General features: G+C 45.5%; 1 protein-coding gene across 1 annotated transcript in view; it reads right to left on the bottom strand.

The window, feature by feature from the left end:
* Positions 1-18,872, bottom strand: part of SLC25A48 (solute carrier family 25 member 48) — a 211,959-nt gene that overhangs the window by 150,374 nt on the left and 42,713 nt on the right. Inside the window, exon 2 of the mRNA XM_087862251.1 lies at positions 6,911-7,097. The gene's annotated coding sequence lies outside the window, so the exon portion shown is untranslated. The remainder of the gene's footprint in view (positions 1-6,910; positions 7,098-18,872) is intronic.

The raw sequence follows: 18,872 nt of genomic DNA on the forward strand, positions 1-18,872 counted from the left end.
TTCATCTGTGATTACAGCTGTCATTTTGCACAATATGAGAATGACTTTGACGGCTGTGCTGATTTGGGGAGAGGTGAGGAGACAAGTTGAGGAGGATAGATTAGTTCTGGAAAATCAGGCATTTGCTGGTCACCCTGGAGTTTTTGCCTTTAAATTTGGTCTCCTGGGAACATTAAGTTGGCCTGAAATCTTTCTAAAATGAGAACCACTCAAGTGCCAGTTGCACAGAGCCATTCTTGAGCTGCCAAACAGATGGGAGCCATGTAGAGATGAAAGGCTGCATGCATCTCAAAGGCACAAGGCACGGCTCCAACTCCACACCTTGGACACAAAAGTCACAGAATAACCTGAGCCCACTTCCCAGGAAATTCATCAGCCCATGAAAGGAAACCCCACCACGAGGAAGTTGAGACTCTTCAGTCTATTTTCCTCCCTCATTTTCCATTCTCCACTCTCCTAACCAAACCATGACCCAAATTCCACCCAGAGAACCCTATACTCTGCATGGCAGGCTTCTGATCACTGATCATCCAGCCACAAAACTGTCCATTTCTCCGAATGAAAGATGCATGTACTTCTAACTAGAGGCTTCGTGTTGAACTCCAGGGTCAGTGAGGAAGGGTTCAGAATCCTCCCACAGGCCCTGTCGTCTATCCTGGCTACCTTCTGGGGTTAGAGAGCAGCAGGGCATAGATGGTGCTGCCCCCTTTGGGCCAGGCCCAGCTCCCAACATTGTTGCATGAGAATGGTGCTCAGCCATTCCCTTCCATCCTCAGCCTCAGAAGGGAGAGACATGTTTAATGTCTAAAATTCCATCAACTGAGACCCCCTGGCCCAGGATACTCAAGTCAAGGCTCTGCCCAGTCTTTACCAGAGCCTTGGTCTCATCATCCCAATGATGAGGAACATGGCTGCAACAATATTCTCCAAGCTTTCCTATGGGGCCAGGTGCTCAGTTCTCAGGGCTGTGGAAGAGATTTTTCATTAGAAAGAGCCACAGAAGAAACCTTCCCAGGAGGCCTCATGGGACTACAGCAGAGATGGGAGGAAGCCACAAGCCTGTGTGTCCAAGAAAGCTGGCTGGACACAAGAGCACTGCCCGGTCCAGACTGGCTCCTCGTCGGCAGGAAGATTACTGCAGAAAGGTGACTGTGGCCTGCCTGCCCCAAACTCTCAGCAACCTGCCACATTCTACCCTAGTCATTCATTTCCTGACATAAGTATTGATGTGGGAAACAAAAGCAGAAGAAAAATTATTAAATTTCCTTACTGCCTACAGCCCATTGACAAGTCCTTGAAACAGGCAGAATGACATTCCTCTAGGGACTCAACTGCCTCAAAGTTAATACTTTGTGAAGGGCAAAAGACGATCCTAGCCCGATCCCCCACTCTCCCCCCACCCTTCCAGGATCCTGTAAGTCTACTTTAACCTATAAAAATTCCTTTAGAAATTTCCTTTATCTCTAATCCCCCCCCAAGATACGTGTTGGCAATCATCCCCCAAGCATATGGCCTACTGATATACATCTTAAGGGTCTCATGACTAAGGTTTTATTAGACGGTAATTAAATGACCTTTTCCTAACAATAGCTAGCCCCCCAAGGTCCTGGAAACCTTGCTTCCAAATTCCTTAGAGACTTACACTATCCCTAACCCCCTACCAACTTGAAAGTATATAATGGGTCACTCCTCACGACCCCAGTACAGCTCTTTCTGCCCACAGGTCCTGTCCCTGAACCACCTTTTTGCACCAAAGATGTCTCAAGAATTCTTTCTTGGCTGTCGGCTTCAAACCCTAACGAACCCTAACGTTCTTTCCTTCATCAGGCATGATCCTTTCCAAGTCCTCGGTAAGAATAAATCCCCCCATCCCCTGGGAGAGGATCACCCACTGGGTTCCCAGCAGGGTCACAGAGATGAAGTGATCAGATCAGGAATCTCTGGGTCTGGGTACCTGCCATAGTCACTCACTGCTGGTACCTTGCCCCTACCCCCTCCACCATTAGCATGTCAACTGCATGGCTTCCAAACACAAGGTCCCAAAAGTCTTTGTCCTAAGGCTTTCTCAGGCCAGTGGAGCCTGGTCAGCCCACGCACAGAGCAACCCTGAGTACCAAGAAGTTAACACCCCTCACCACCGGCAGCAGCCCTCAACCCCTGATGGATGGGACTTACAGGGCCAGTACCCCCGCCCTCTCACCCCTCAGTTGTGATAACTCTGAGCACATTCTGCACTGTTTCCCAGAGCTCCTGAGTCTGATGAACCTTCAGTCACTCAGAGAGTAACCCACTGTACCCTCTATTGGCTTCTTTCCCTTCTCGATCTTACTTGCTCACTCCTTACCCTGCACTGTCCAGTGTCCCTTGGGATTAGAAGCTAGATCGATGTGACTCCAAAGCCCCAGATCTTTCCACAACACCACGCTGACAATCACCTCCAGCCCCTCCCTACTCAGCTGTCCCCTAGGGGCAGATAGTGGAGAGGGGCACTGGAGAGTCCTTGTCTTCAGAGACCACACTGGCCTCTGAGTCAATCGCTTATCCGCAGGTGCTGCATTCCTGGCATTCCATGCCTGTTTTATGCAGTTGGATTCCAACCCAGGTGTTTGGCTATATATCCAAACGGGAAGTTTTTTTCTTTAAGCTGGGCTGCTTTAAAGAGGCTATAACACCAGAGATTCTGGCATTGGTTGCCCCTTTAGGTTCACTCCAACGCTGAATGTCTGTGCAATAGTCCACAAAGCAGAACTGGAAAGAGAATGAAATTTCCCCCCCTTAGAAAGCTACAGTTTAACAGTTATAATTGTTGGGGACTTTACGAAAAGAGACCACAGCCTAATTTTGGAAATTAACCTAGCACCAGCTGCAGCTTCCTGGCCCCAGCCTGCAGACATATATCCTTGTCTTCACACATATGCTCATCTGGACATGGGGTGGCCTCGGGGGGCTGAGGCATGCAAGATGAAATCCCACAAATCTCCATTATTAAATCCATGATGTATTTCAAACCCTACCCTCTATCTCAGTAATGACGCCTCTGACATCCCTCCAAAGTAGGAGAGAGGGAGGGAGGGAGGGTAGGAGTGAAAGACGGAGAGAGGTTCCGTTTTTCTCTGTCCACATGCACCAGCCTCTTCTCTGATATAACCCTGGGAACAGTGAGATAGGTCTCACGCAACACCCCAGCCCACAGAAGGGACTGTCAACCACCGACTGATTTAAATCTGCCCAATCTCACCTCCCTTTGGTCCCAGTATCCTCAGTTGTCTTAAGCTAGTCCAGACTCATGGGGATGCTCTTCCCAGGCTACCCCTGGGACCCAAATCTCATTTTATTCCTCTTGCACTCTCCTCCCCTCCAACAACTTACTCCGTCTCTCTGTCCAAGCAGATACATGGAAAGCAAACTAAATACTAAGTGGGCTTCTCCATCAGAGGATAACCTAGCCCTAAAGAGGCACCTCTGGAAATTCTACACTTGTCTAAAATATGTTAGGGCTTGTCTTCATGTTCCTCTGGGTGTGGATCAACCCCTCTGTGGTTGCAGTACCTCCATGGAAAGGGCTTAGGAGTGTTCACTAAGGCACAGAGCGGCTATTGAGGGCTTTGCAGTTATTCAGAGGAATTAGAAGCCTTAGACTCCACATTTAACCTCTGGATGTCTCCCTATAATCATCTCCACATATCCTACCTATCCTTCAAAACCCAGCCAAATGTCACCTCCTCTTGAAAGCCCTCCCTGATTCCCTGTGCCAAAGGAACCCAGGCAAGCAGGTCTGGCCTGGCCAGTCAGGATTGGGAGCAGTGCAGGCAAAGGGAATCATCCAAGTTTGGCGATAGGCACAGAGGAAATTAGAACTGTGCAGCTCCCTCACCCCATTCGCAAGAAGCCCCCCCATGACAATGGGCCCATAAAGTCAGCTCTCTCAGGACCATATGGTTGACCTGGCCTCTCAGGGCTTCAGGATGCCTCTAAGGCATGGATTTGGCTACCACCCTCTAATCCATTCTGATGAGAGCCACCAGAGGTTTGAACCACAAGAGGGAGGAATTAGGAAGCCTGCTCTGCAGAATCTCGAAGCCAGTGACCAGTAATGCCGAGAACAACCAATCCTGACATTTAAGCAGAGCTCACGCGCCCATGAATGTTTACAGGAAAATATGGAAGAAATCCCACTTTGCAGAGAAACAGCTGGGTATTTAAAAGCTTTGTTTATACTCAAGCATCTGCCTCAGGAATCTGACATGTTAAATAAACTCATTACCACCCACCTTGTCCAAACTTTCATCAGAGAAATGGAAAAGGACCGAAGAGGGCAGGTAGACCCTGGTTCCCGAAGTTCAGCCTCACAATTCCAAGTAGTCTTATCCCCACTCCATCCCAACCTTTTTGAGGTTTTCTGCATCAAGGTTTAGCCTTGGTTTTAGGGTCTGCCATTGACATTGAGAGACCCGGAGGCTATTTCTAAGCCCAGAAGAGATGGGGCAGTTAGAAACTCGAAGGCCTGGGGTGGCAGTTCAGCTCATACAGACAAAGCCATTGCTGGAGCCTGGGATGATCCACCCTCTTGGTGGCCAGGGTAGTGTTATTGAACCAGACACATGTCCAGAGTTTGCCAGCCCCTGCCCCTCACTAGGAAGTAAAGGCAGAACCACGAGACCTGGACGATCCCCTGCAAAAAACACTTCTCTCCAAAATGTCCCAGCAGTTGTCACAGTCAGCTCAAGCAAGACAGAGAGTCTGGGGACGTTTGTCTCCCATATTCTTGCCTTCCCTTCAATGGCCTTCTTCCCCCATTCCACCTGGGGGCATCCCAAAAGGCCTTAAAATGCCAGGCTGCCATCAGTCATCTTGGGATCCAATGCACACTGACAGGGAACTAAACCCTGAGCCCTAGAGCAGAACTTCCCAGTTGAGATGGAAGGGATGGGCTGTACCGGTTAGGGCCCCCGTTCTGCCCGGAGGGCCTCATCATGCCCCACTGAGTCTTAGGGTGAGCAGCCCTAAGCTGGGTAAGAAGGACCCTGAGCAACCAGAACCCAGGTAATGCCCTAGAAACAAGTTTACCTCTCAGGAGGGAATCGTAGTCTCCTGGGTCCAATCCATACTACCCTGTAAGCCTCATCTCCTACTGTCCCTACCACACTCCCCTCATCTGGCTCTCGTGGCTCCTCGATCTTCATGACACACAGCCTAGGTCTTCTTAGACTGGCAGGATCTGTGCCTTTGCCCGTGACTCTCCTCCTCCCATAAGTCTCTTCCCCACCTTCCCTTCAAGGACCAGGTCAACCACACTTCTGGTCTCACCCTCACTCCCCAGGCTCGTCACCGCCAATGGACAGGAAATTCAACAGGGATAGGGCTCAGGGTGTCACTAGCCCTCCACCAGGCACACTTAGATTCCACAACTCAGTTCATAGAAAGAAAAGCCATGTCACTTAATCACATCAGCCACGCTTCCCCACCTGATTTGGATGGACAATTCTGTTCCACATATCTGACCTGTTGGCCACAGACATAAAAGGAACAGAAATCTTCTCTATTATCTGATCCAGCCAAGAAAATGCTAAGCCAACCATAGCAGCCAAAAGTGCATTCTGTTTTCCGTGTATCTACAGACTCAAACAAGCTTCAGACAAGCACCAAGTTGGTAACTTCTGATAAAGCCTCCCCTAGGTCTGGACAAATGTAAAGGATCCCCTGCCTTGCCACTATTCATTTAAGATAGCCCATAAAAATGGATGAATCAGAAGGGCCCACTCACATGACAAAAGACAACATGGAATTCCAGTTCCCCTGGGCTAGCACTTCTCAAATGCTCATCCCCACCATGGTCACAATTTTTGCCATCATCCACTTACCACCTGTGTTATTATTGATTTTATATATTTCTTCATATTAACATTAAAATGACTCTTTTATTCAAATTGAGCTTTTCTCATTCAGTGCATTTGATTTTTCCTAATATCCCCTAAGTCAAACACAAAACGACTAACATTTCCAAAAGTCTGTGCACAACATAAAACCTTTTTGTTTCCCACTCAGGTCGAGCATGGCCACCTCGGGGGTGGCCCCTGCTTGCTGTGCCTGCTTTTTGACACTGCAGACCGAAATGTCAACACTTCTGCTCCACTTGATCAGGGACCTGGCACAGTGGTTACAGGGGCTGGCTCCCGGGCTCTCGGGCTGACTCACTGACCCTGCCCAGCAGCTCCCGAAGGCCCAGTTAAGGAGGTTACTGTGAGCAGAGTTTGCAAACACAAGAAAGCGGAAAACAGAGGGCAAAGCCAGGCTTTGTGCTCATTTCAGGGAATAGCCACACCCACTCAGGCTCCCAGCCACTTGCTCTCCATCTTCTGAGCAGCTCAGGCAGATAAGAGAACCAGCAAAAAGCCTGTTCTCACAAAGACCTAAGAGCTGCAGGCCTTGCTGAAGGTGGGGACTGGTGAGGCTTGCCATCTCCTCACACGGTGCCCAGGGGCAGAGGCCATAGCAACAACAGCAGTAGCAACAGTAATAATAACGACAACCTGCAGCCCTTGAAGTCTTGCTGCACAGATGCCAAGTATATTTTACCAGCACCTAGCACCATACACTGCATGCTGCCTGGCTGGGGGAAGGCAGAAAGGCCAAAGTCATCATAACTGTGATTTACGGACCACCTTCACGTGGGGCTGAGATAAATATTTTGCATACATTTTCTTACCTAAGGCTCACATGGCCCCTCAAGGTACTTATTACCGATAGGGAACTTTATTTATAAAGGGGGGGCCTGAGGCTGACCACTGAAGTGAAGGGACATGGTCACGCCCAAGGTCATGCAGCTTCTTTGAGTTCCCACAGCAGGAGTCAACACCCAGTGTAAAGGGCTTCAACGCCCATGAGCCTTTTGCTGCTCCTCCAAACATACCTGAGGCCAACCTTCCCAGCCATTCTGGTGTCCTTGGGTGCCACTATCGTCCATTTTGGGTGGCCAACAGAGACTGCACTTTCCCAGGCCTTGAGCACCATGCCAGTGGGGAAACACTTGTCTCCAAAATGTCCCATCCACTGTTATGGACCAGCAAGCAGCCAAATTCCTGGAGCTAGGCTGGGTGCTAGATGGAAATAAAAGGAAAGAAAGCTCAGCCAGAAAACTGTATTGGCAACCTCGGGGCATCCCAAGAGCAAACTCTTTTTTTTTTTTTTTTTAAAGATTTTATTTATTTGACAGAGAGAGACACAGCAAGAGAGGGAACACCAGCAGGGGGAGTGGGAGAGGGCTTGATCCCAGGACCCTGGGATCATGACCAGAGCCGAAGGCAGACGCTTAACGACTGAGCCACCCAGGCGCCCCTCAAGAGCAAACTTTATACCAGAGAGTTTTCCTTTAAAAGTAGCAGAGTCAAAAGGAGAATTGGGGAGGGGAGGTGCTGAGGTGCCTGGGCAGCTCAGTTGAGTAAGTGTCTGACGCTCGGTTTTGGCTCAGGTCATGATCTCAGGGTTGCGGGATTGAGCCCCGCATCAGGCTCCGCACTCAGCCTGGAGTCTGCTTGAGACTCTCTCTCTCCTCTCCCTCTGCTCCTCCCCCTGCTCACGTGCTTGCTCTCTCTCTCTCTCTCTTCAAAATAAGTAAATAAAATCTTAAAAAAGAATAAAATCAAATAAAAAGAACTGGCCACACAGCGCACGCCTCTGCCTGAGTGGCATGTTTGGATGCACCTGCTATGCTACAGCGAGCCCTCGGGGGTGCAGGCTTCATTCATGCCCGGTCAGGGAGTCTGCAGGATGGGGGTTACTCAGAGGGGGTTCAGCCTCTCTGAGAAGCAGTGGCACCTGCAGGGCCCCACGCACTCTGCCCCCAGCCTGCCTGTCCACCCTCATGCTGCACTGCCCCCCAAAACAATCAGATTCTGATGTATCCATTCTGCTTCATCGATTCATTCTATTAAATCCAGGACCACCATCTTCTCATTACTACCTTTTTATTTTTTAATTTTTATTATCATGTTCAGCTAGCCAACATATAGTACATCATTAGTTCTTGATGTAGTGTTCAACGATTCATTAGTTGTGTGTAACACCCAATGCTAAATACAACTCATTTTCAAAATCTCTCAGCCAGTCTCATCTGTTTGATTTTGTTTCAACTAACATTTTTCTCATTACCAATGAGTGTCCATTGCACAAAACTGGAAAATCTGAAAAGTATAAAGAACATAAAAATTGCTCAAATCCAACCACCCAGATATAAGCACCATTAACATGTTGGTATATTTTCTTTCCTTCTTTCCATCTTTTATCTAGGTCTGTGATTATTTTTGATAAAAAAAAAAGGAATCATGCTATATATAGCTTGTATCCTGATGTTTTCACTTAATACATTGCAAGCATTTTCTCAGGTAATTTAATGACAGGATTCTTCAAAAACATGATTTCTGATGACCACAGAGTATTCGTCTCATGGATGAACCATGATTGAGTTAACTGTTACCATATTGTTGGACATTTCAGCTGTTTCCAATTTTTTCTATTAAAATAACGCTTTGACAGATACCTGCATACATAAGTCTGTATAAGAATCTCTGATTCTGGGGCGCCTGGGTGGCACAGCGGTTAAGCGTCTGCCTTCGGCTCAGGGCGTGATCCCGGCGTTACGGGATCGAGCCCCACATCAGGCTCCTCCGCTATGAGCCTGCTTCTTCCTCTCCCACTCCCCCTGCTTGTGTTCCCTCTCTCGCTGGCTGTCTCTATCTCTGTTGAATAAATAAATAAAATCTTTAAAAAAAAAAAAAAGAATCTCTGATTCTCCCCAAGATAAATTCATGGAAGATGAATAGCTTGGCCCCAGATATAGTTATTTTTCAGACTTTCCATACAAAGCATTTCAGAAAGCTGCTTTAGCAACTCTACCCTCACCTGAATATCGAAATGCCCATTTCACTGTACCCTTAGCATCACTGGATCTTATCATTTTTAAAGTACTTTCTCTCCCGAAATATGAAAAATGATGTTATTTTAATGTGTATTTTTTGAGTGTTAGTCAAGTTCGGCATTTTTCCATATGCTTATTGGCCTTTTCCCTTTTTCTTTTGTGCTTTGGTTATCCATGTCCTTTACCCTTTTCACTCTTGCACACTCTTATTTTTCTTACTGAACTGTAAAATATCTTATATTGAAAATACGGAAGATAATGTAAATACTTCCTTATTCTGTCTTCTGGTTTTAGATGGCGATGTCGACATTTATCCCAGTAATTCATCTGGAAAGTATTCTGATGGGTGGTATATGACAGTGGTTCCACATTTTAATGAGAAGCTCAACGTAAGCCTTAAAAGTTTGCATGTTAAGGGATGCCTGGGTGGCTCAATTGGTTAAGTGTCTGACCCTTGATTTTTGGCTCAGTTCATGATCTCAGGGTCCTGGGATCGAGCCCCTGTCAGGTTCCACACTGGGCGTGGAGCCTGCTTGAGATTCTCTCTTACCGATTCCCTCTGCCCCTCCCCCACCCTCTAAAAATATCTGCATTTTAGGAGTGCTCCAAGGAATTCTGATGGCTGCGGCCACACTCTGAAAAACACTGCTACAGAGTGAGAGGCTAACTTTTTTGGTAATGGTTGTGAATTGCCCCAGCTTATTTATTGAAAAACCCTTCCTTACCAATTGTTGTGAAGTACTAAATAATAAATAACATTCCAGTATCCACTTGGGTCTAACATCTTTTAGATTTTTCTTTGATATTCCCATGAACTGAAATGTTGATTTAGGGGAATTAGTATAAAAATAATAGCTCATATTTATTGAGCCATTCCTATGTAGCAGGCACTGCTCTACACTCTTGCTGCATAACAACTCACAACAATCTTTTGAGGCAACTATTATTACTGTCACCATTCTAGAGATGAGAAAACCTAGAACCAGGATTATTTAGCAATTTGACCAGGATTACACATTCGGTAAGTAGTAAAGCTGGCACTTGGATCAGGGTAATTAAACTGTAAGCTGTTCCATGTAGCCTTCGTGAAGTGATGTTTCACATACTGTGAAAGTACCAAGTCTTTCAATTCATGAACATGGTACACTCCTCCATTGATTCAATTCATCTTTAATTATTACTCTTAGTAATGTTTTGAGGTTCAACATATTGCTTACTCATTCCTAGGTATTTTATATGCTTAAAAAATTAAAATAATATCCTTTGTACTAAAAACTCTTCCAGCTAGCTATTGTTAAGACTTGGGAAAACTACAACATATAAAGTATTTATGCTGCCTGGCCATCTTACTGACCTCTTATTAATGCTAATAATACTACTATTAGTGCTCTTAAGTTTTCTTGGAAGGTAATTATACACTTTTATTTATTTTTATTTTTATTTTTTTAAAGATTTTATTTATTTATTCGGCAGAGATAGAGACAGCCAGCGAGAGAGGGAACACAAGCAGGAGGAGTGGGAGAGGAAGAAGCAGGCTCATAGTGGAGGAGCCTGATGCGGGGCTCAATCCCATAACGCCAGGATCACGCCCTGAGACGAAGGCAGATGTCTAACCGCTGTGCCACCCAGGCGCCCCGGTAATTATACAATTTTAAAATAGTGATCACTTTGTTTTTTCTTTTCAGCAGCTATACCTTTTGTTTTCTGGTTCCATGCCTTACTGCACAGAGTGATATTAAATGTCAAGTGGGAGGGAACATTCTTATCATATTGCTGTTTTTAATGGAAATGTCTCTACTGTTTCCCTATTTTCTACAGAGTTGGATGTTGGTTTAGACAAATATTCTTTATCCTGTTAAACAAACATTCCTTGCATTACAGCATTTTTAAATGTTAATTATTTCTTTTTTTTTTAAGATTTTATTTATTTATTCGACAGAGATAGAGACAGCCAGCGAGAGAGGGAACACAAGCAGGGGGAGTGAGAGAGGAAGAAGCAGGCTCATAGACGAGGAGCCTGATGTGGGGCTCGATCCCATAACGCCGGGATCACGCCCTGAGCCGAAGGCAGACGCTTAACTGCTGTGCCACCCAGGCGCCCCTAAATGTTAATTATTTCTGATAAAAATCTTTCTAAGATTTATTGACTTCTGTCTTCTTTAAACGAATGATTCAGTGCATAATTTTCCTTGATAATTCAAAATCACTGATTGTATATCCACTACTGTAATGTTTTGGGGCACACAAACATTCTTGCCTCTATAAGAATGCGTCACCTGACAGTATGTTTCTTGAAGTCAGGGCTCTGCTTTTTACGTTTCTTTTCTGTGCTACTAAGTTGTCATTTCCTCCTGACGTCAAGGCATGTGTCTCTAACTATTCCTCTTTACCATAAGTTTTTTATAGATTTCTAAGTTAGAAAACTCTATTTCTTAAAGCTATGTATAAAATAAGAATAAGCTCTGAGAAAGCAATTTCTTTATGAGTGAGTGTTATTACAAATAAACCTTTAGCCATTTTGGCTGTTTTTAAACTTCTCCCTGCATTCAGTGGTTGTCAGCCCTGCTCCAGGGGAGAAAGGATTCCATGTAAAAGGAGTATTATTACCGTTATAGGCAAGGAAATAAACATAAACATGCTTTAAGAACTTCAATAACAAAATGGGAGTAAAGCAGACAGTAAAATTAAATTAACTTAAACACCTCGTTCTACAATCATTCAAGAGGCTTCCTATAAAGCTATTGGAAGATTTCATCCTAATACATGATGAAAGTTATTGTTATCAGTGGCCTTCCTAGCTTGGAAAGAGCATGGAGGAGGAACAATAAATAATCTACCAGGGCAAGTGAATCTTGTTATATATATATGCCTTCCACGCTTACTCAAGTACTGACACTGCATGAAGCTCTATGTATGCTAGCAACTCTAGGGGGACATAATTCTGGAAAGCAATTGAAAGTGCACACAAATGATTATAGTAAGAAGCAGCACATGCTGCAATTGTCAGGTTCAAAGAAACAGTCACTTTAGGTAGGAATGTCAAAGAAAGCAAACAGACACCTCTGTCACATGCAGTGAGAAAAAGGCCAAGGAAAATGTCTGAGCCTGTGGGAATGGATGCCTGGGGTCAGTCACACCCATCTCCAGGCTGGAGTTGGCCCAGGCCCATGCTCAGTCCCACACCTGGCTTGTTTAGCTGGTACCGAAGATTCCACATACCCTGCTCATATACCAGTCTTACTTTTGTTGCCAAGTGGCCTACAAACATTTCCTTTAAGTAAGCATACATATTTTTAAACAACTGGGTTTTTGCATTGAAAAGTAATATATGCATGTGGCTAAAACAAAAATTAAAAAGTACAAGTAGATATGCAGTTACAAGTAGGTCTCTCTTTTACCCCAATCTGCCAGACTCCCTTCTTAGGCACAACCACCAATTTTTAGTGTACCCTCCTAGAGATTTCTGCAAATGTACAACTGTACACGAATAAACACACATCCTTTTAAACAGATGATCAGAAGTTAGACACCTTGTTCTGCATCTTGCTTTTTCCATCTAATCATCTATCTTGGAGGTGGACTTAATCCTTAACCCAACAGGCTCAGACACTCTCCCCCAATCCTGGGGAGGAAAGGTAATCTGTAAACCAGGTGTAGGAATGGCAAGGGATTCGCCACATGTCCCTCTACCTGGGGAATTTCTGCAACTTGGCATAGCAGTTTCCTCAGGCTCAGGTCTCAGCTTAAAGGTCACCCTCAGCAATGTATCCTCTTGGATCACCTTATCTAAGAAATCACCTTATCTAAGAAATAACTGCCACCCCCACCCAGATGTATTCTCTCAGAACCGTGTGTGTTTTCTTCACACCATTTAACAGGATATTCAAGTACTTCTTTTGCCCATTTATTTACTGTTTTGCCATGTATTTCTTACCATGAAACAGCACCTCCATGAGGTGCCAAGACCACGACTACCTCGATCACTGTCATTCTCCTGGTGCCCAGCACACACTGCCCGTGACAGGTGCTCTGTACATACTGGGTAAGAAAATAAAGTAACGTTATGACTTTACAAAGCTCCTTTGTTTCCTGAGTGAGGGATAGATGAGGCAGTATGAGATCATGGGGATAAGAATTAACCCCAATTTACTGATGGAAAAACAGGTTTGGAGAGGAAGTACAACTTGTCTGAGGCCACACAGTAGGTCAGGGATAGAGCCAAAATTATAACTCACACATTGTGATTCAAGAGCCATGCCTTTCTACTAGAAAATGCCAGTTTGTACTGATCAAATCTCAGCTTGAAAAATGCCAGTCCTTGTTTTCAAGTAGGATCCTAACTCTACAGATATCCACAGATTAGAGGCAAAAAGTCCCTCACGCTCCTTCCTCCAGTTAAGATCTAAGGTTGTGTCCCCAGCCACCCCAGGAAGCAGCTAGTCCCTCAAGGGACACATACTGTCCTCCCTACATTTGACAGCTGTCAGGGATTCGGAGCACCAGGAAGAACCCAGGAATCTCCTCTCACACTTGTGTGGCCAGCCTGGGGAGAAGAGGCACCTTTCACCTCTGACCTAGCCCACCCACTTTCATCAGTCAGTTTGCTGTCCACCACAGAGCAGTCCCCTCACATACTGTACCTCCAGTCATTACAGATCTGCATGCTTCAGCACGTGCCCTGTAGCACATAGTCAAGGTCAGAGTGAGGAGAAGGGGCACATGGCCCCAAGTGGAAATCTGTTCTCCCTCAAATGGGCCGGGCTTTCTGGCAACAGCCTCACTTGCTGGCCCATTTGCAGATATTCCAGGCCAACTGCAGAGTTCTCCCTCTTGGTGAGAAAAGGGCTATTGCTCTAGACAGCAGCTGGCTCCCCTATGACTTGAAACAAGCATGATCTTCATGGCTGGTCTTGGTTAGATTCTGACCACCACCATTAGATGAACCTAAAAGATACCAGCAGAACTTTGCCATTTGGGCAGACATTAATGTTCTGCTTGATTTACATCCTCTATAGATAAAGAGCCCGTAAGACTTAGCTTCCAAATTAAGACAGTCTTAAAAATAAAAAAGGTACCCTTAATACTTACGCCAGGATTTCAGGCACAAACTGCGGATGTTCCAGGCAAACCCGGCATATTTCACCCTAACTATGGCAACAAGTCTGCTATTCCTAATGGCCCTGAACACATCTCTGAGGTTGGCCCATCTTCCAGAAGACTCCCCCAGCTGCACACTTTCCACTGCCTGGCATTTATAAAATTATTTCCAAGGATTTCACACCCACATAATACTTCTGTGAACTATAAAAACAAGTATAATCTCCACATTAAAAATAAAGACAGAGGCATGGTAAGGTAAGGAGATGGCCCAGATCCCACAGAAGTTAGTGGCAGAGATGGGACGAGAACTCAAATTCCCTGACTGCAGTCCTGTGAATTAACCAATTCCAGGTCCTTTCTCTACTGTCCATCAGCGCTGATTTACATAACGATCAAAGTAGAAAAGGGCTCTTTTTGAAGTCACAAGATGAGCTTCCTCTAGGAACTAACAAGTCACTATTCAGTAAGAAATCCTGAGCTAAAGAAATTGTTCTTTTTATCTAATACAATTTCCAGTGGGATTAACTTATTTCATACGAAGCAGGGAAACATACACACTCCGAGATGCTTTATAGTCCTCTTTCAAAGGTAATAACAGAATATATAACCTACACTTCTGTGATCATAGCAGATCTCATTCTGTCGTGTGGTGGGGGGCTGGTCTTTCCTCCTAGATGTGAGAATCAGGGCTGTCTTCATCACCGCTATGCTCTACCTCTTGACAGGGGCCTGGCCGGAGCAGGGGCTCAAAGTCCACGAATGGGTGGATGATGGATGGAAGAATGGCTGGGCGCATGGACAAAGGAGTGCATATACACATAGGTACATGCATGGACATACACATGCCTGCTTGGAAATGAGTTGGTCTCCTCTGATGGGGATCAGCTATATTTACAGATCTATCAGAATGTGATTAAGTAGGTCACAGTTAAGTTTGACATTTGACGTCCACTTTTTCCCCACTGATAATTCAAGTGCTATCGTGCGAGAAAACAAGGGAAGGAAAGGTGTTGGAGAACATCCTAACCCAAAGGACACCTGGGTGGCTCAGTCAGTTAAGCATCTGTCTTTGGCTCAGGTCATGATCCCAGGGTTCTGGGACTGAGTCCCACATCAGGCTCCCTGCTCAGCAGAGAGCCTGCTTCTCCCTCTCCCCTTGCTGCCGCCTGCTTGTTCTCCCTTTCTGTCAAATAAATAAATAAAATATTTTTTAAAAAGAGAGAGAACATCCTAACCCAAAGCAGTGAATATAGTGAACACAGGAACCTGAGCTTCTGAGAAGTAGCAGCTTTGAAGGCAGCCAGAGGGAAAGAGAAGGAGAAGCAGACTAGTTGACTCGGTGGACACTTAGAGGTCCTGGGGTCTAGGCCAAGTGTAGGATTGGTCAAGGCAGGCTACATGGTAAGGGTGGAGGGCAGGAAACATGGAAGAACTGAAAAGAATTATGGGCTTCACCAGCAAGGAGTTCTAATTCACTCTCTCATGAGCCACAGTGGTAATGTCATCCATTTTATTGTTCCTCTGAACTATAAAAGCAAACCAAATACACATTAAGGCAACTTTTCCAGGCCTGGAAAATCTCTCCTTTATGGTTGGGGAAGTTTGTTCAGAGACCACAGAAACAAAGGCACCTCAGATGGTGATGTTACTCTTCCAAGGAACTCCCTTACCCATCTTGTGTTGAGTATACACCCCAGTGAAGTTTCTCTTGCCCTGGGAGAGAGCATGACCTGTGACATGGGAAGGGAAGACAGCAGAACCCTGGGTATTTGGGAGTCAAAAAGAGCTCGCATCCAGTTCAGGGTCTGCCACTCATTAGACGAGGACCCTCAGCCGAGCCACTTACTTCTTCAAGCTTTGGCTTCTTACCTGTTAAACCACCCTGACACTGCTGCTGGGTCACAGCCATGGTGAGGATACAAAGAACCTGCCATAGAACACAGGTGGTCACCTGGTGACCCTGAAGGGCTCTGTACATGGACAGTGTTGTCATCTGTCTATTCAGAGGATTAAAAATCACAGATGGTTGGGGCGCCTGGGTGGCACAGCGGTTAAGCGTCTGCCTTCGGCTCAGGGCGTGATCCCGGCGTTCTGGGATCGAGCCCCACATCAGGCTCCTCCGCTAGGAGCCTGCTTCTTCCTCTCCCACTCCCCCTGCTTGTGTTCCCTCTCTCGCTGGCTGTCTCTCTCTCTCTCTCTGTTGAATAAATAAATAAAATCTTAAAAAAAAAAAATCACAGATGGTTTGTCTGCAGATAAATGCTTCTAAAATACTTTAAAGATTTTATTTATTCATTTGAGAGAGAGAGAGCACTCAAGGAGAAGGGGGAGAAGGGGAGCGAGAGAAAGGGAGAGAATCCCAAGCAGATTCCCTACTGGGCATGGAGCCCAACACAGGGCTTGATCCCACAACTCTGAGATCCTGACCTGAGCTGAAACCAAGAGTCGGACGCTTAACCAACTGAGCTACCCAGGCATCCCTTAAATATTTCAAATGAAAAACTGAAAAATGAATTCAGATCCTAGCAAATTATCATCATGTCTAAGGCCTCACATTAACTTTGAGTTTAACCCAAATTAACATATTCCCCAGCTTCTGCGCACCTGGGTGGCTCAGTTGGTTAAGCCCCAGTCTTCAGTTCAGGTCATGACCTCAGGGGCCTGAGATCAAGCCCCACATTGGCCTCCTTGCTCAGCAGGGAGCCTGCTTCTCCCTCTCCCTCTGCCATTCGCCTCCGTGTGCTCTCTGGCTAGATCTATCTCTCTGTCACGTATGCATACATACATACATACATATACATACATACATACATACACAAAATCTTAACAACAGCAACATATTCCCTAGCTTTGTCAAGATGGACCTATAGCTCAGACCACCAACCTCAGAACTGAAAATGTGAATATTATATGTGGAAGAGAAATGTAGGGCAGGTAGCGTGATCCAGTACAAACAACTAGGTCTCAGTCCAGACACAGGCCTGGGCCTGACTTAACTGCATGTCAATACAATTGCAGTGTAAAGATTTTGAGCTAGTCTACCCTTGGTAAAAGGCCAGATTTTTTTCTTTCTACAAGTGCCAAAATTCTTCTCACAGCTCTCTGCAGTGGCACTGCTTAGGAGAGAATCTAGCACGTTTCAGGTACTCAATACATGTTTCGGAACTAACTCTGAAATCTGAAAATAATATGGTAATTTGTGAAATGCTGGCTTCAAACAGCCAACTCCTCTTTGACAACACCCTCCCAAGCCAGGTGTCCACCTCCAAAAACTTGCACCTTCTGTCGCAATGTAGATTTTTCTCTGTTCATTTCTGGTGCTCCATTCCCAAGGAGCAGTCAAGACCACGCAGAATAGTCTCGCTCAGCCTAAGACTTTCCATTTGCTCCAAACTTAGGACAAATTTTCAAGGGCAAGTTCACTGTCACTTCCAAAGATGTCAAACTTCAAGCAACTAAGTCAAGCAATAGTGGTGAAGATAACGTTAAGTGCTCATGTTTCCAGAAAGTACCCAAGGTAAGCTCGACCAAGAGTATCCACTGTCTCCATGGATACCTGCAGCATTTCTGCAAGAGACGGGCCATTCAAAAGAGAGACCCTGGAAAAGGCAGGCCCTGTCTAGTGTTTCTCACTGGACACATTAGCCAGAAGAAGGCCACCAACCAGGCAATTCCCAAACCCTCCTAACCAGATCCTCACACTCAGATCCAGATAGGAACCTCAGATGTTTCCAATCAGAATCCCCAACCTTTGAAAGGCACATACTCTTCATCATTTAGAACCCATCTTGAAAGGAGAGTAAGGGTGGGGAGGGCTAGATCCTAGCATGAAAGAACAGTCTTTGTTTTAAATTCTTCAATAGGATTTTTTAAAATTATAAAGTAATTCATCCTCATTGCAGAAGATAGAGAAAATACAAAATGTTATAAAGAAAAAAATAAAAACCATCCAAATTTCCATAACATAGAGATAATCATCAACATTTCTATAAATGCATGTATGTATGCATGTGTGTATGTATATATATATAATATATATAATTAGAAGCATAATTTTTGCATCCCACAGTTCTCATCTAAAATTACTTAAAAGCATTTTCCAATGGTGTTCATTGTTTATATTTCACGAACACCCACATAGCCTTTACTCTGCACCAGAAACTATTCTAAGTGCCTCACAAGCATTAATCCTCAGAGCAGGCCTATGAGGTGAGTATTATTATCATCCCTATTTGCAGCTGGGGACACAGAGTGGGCAAGCAGCAGAGCTGGAGTTCACATCCGGCTGTTTAACTCCGAAGGCCGTGCCCCCGACTACCATGCTGCACTCTCTGCAGCCTTTGGAAATCTGACTTTTCATGACTCCATAATATTCCAGTTGGGTCTCCTGTGATTGGAGCAATGCCACGTTTCAGACCTCAAAGTCCCTTCCAGCCAAGGTCCTTTCGGCTGAGTTTGTTGACTGTAGGAAACGGATCCTGACTACCGGTTGCCGCAACTGTTGACTACAAGCCATGTATAGCGAAGTGGGGGAAACACTGCGAAAGAAACACCCATTGTAAGAGCATTAGGTCTTTGACCCTTGCCCCCCCCCCCCGGGCCCCAGCACCCCAGGGAATGGCGGCTTCTCCACTTGTTTGAGCTCCAGCAGGCTGCCGCATTTGCCTGAGCTTCACTTTCTATCACTAACACGGGGCCCTTTCACCTGCCCGACAGGATGTTGATGAGACTTAAGGAGACAGCTAGATGAACCTGAAGTCCCTGGCCCAACCTGGCCCAGGGCTGGGTAGAGTACAAGGCTGGTTTTTTCCTTTTTTTTTTTTTTTTTTTTTTAAGGCCTGTTGATTTACGTGGATAC

Source organism: Ursus americanus, chromosome 5 (genome assembly GCF_024610735.1).
Source record: "Ursus americanus isolate L20-20 chromosome 5, mUrsAme1.1.p, whole genome shotgun sequence".
Classification (NCBI taxonomy): Eukaryota; Metazoa; Chordata; class Mammalia; order Carnivora; family Ursidae; genus Ursus; species Ursus americanus.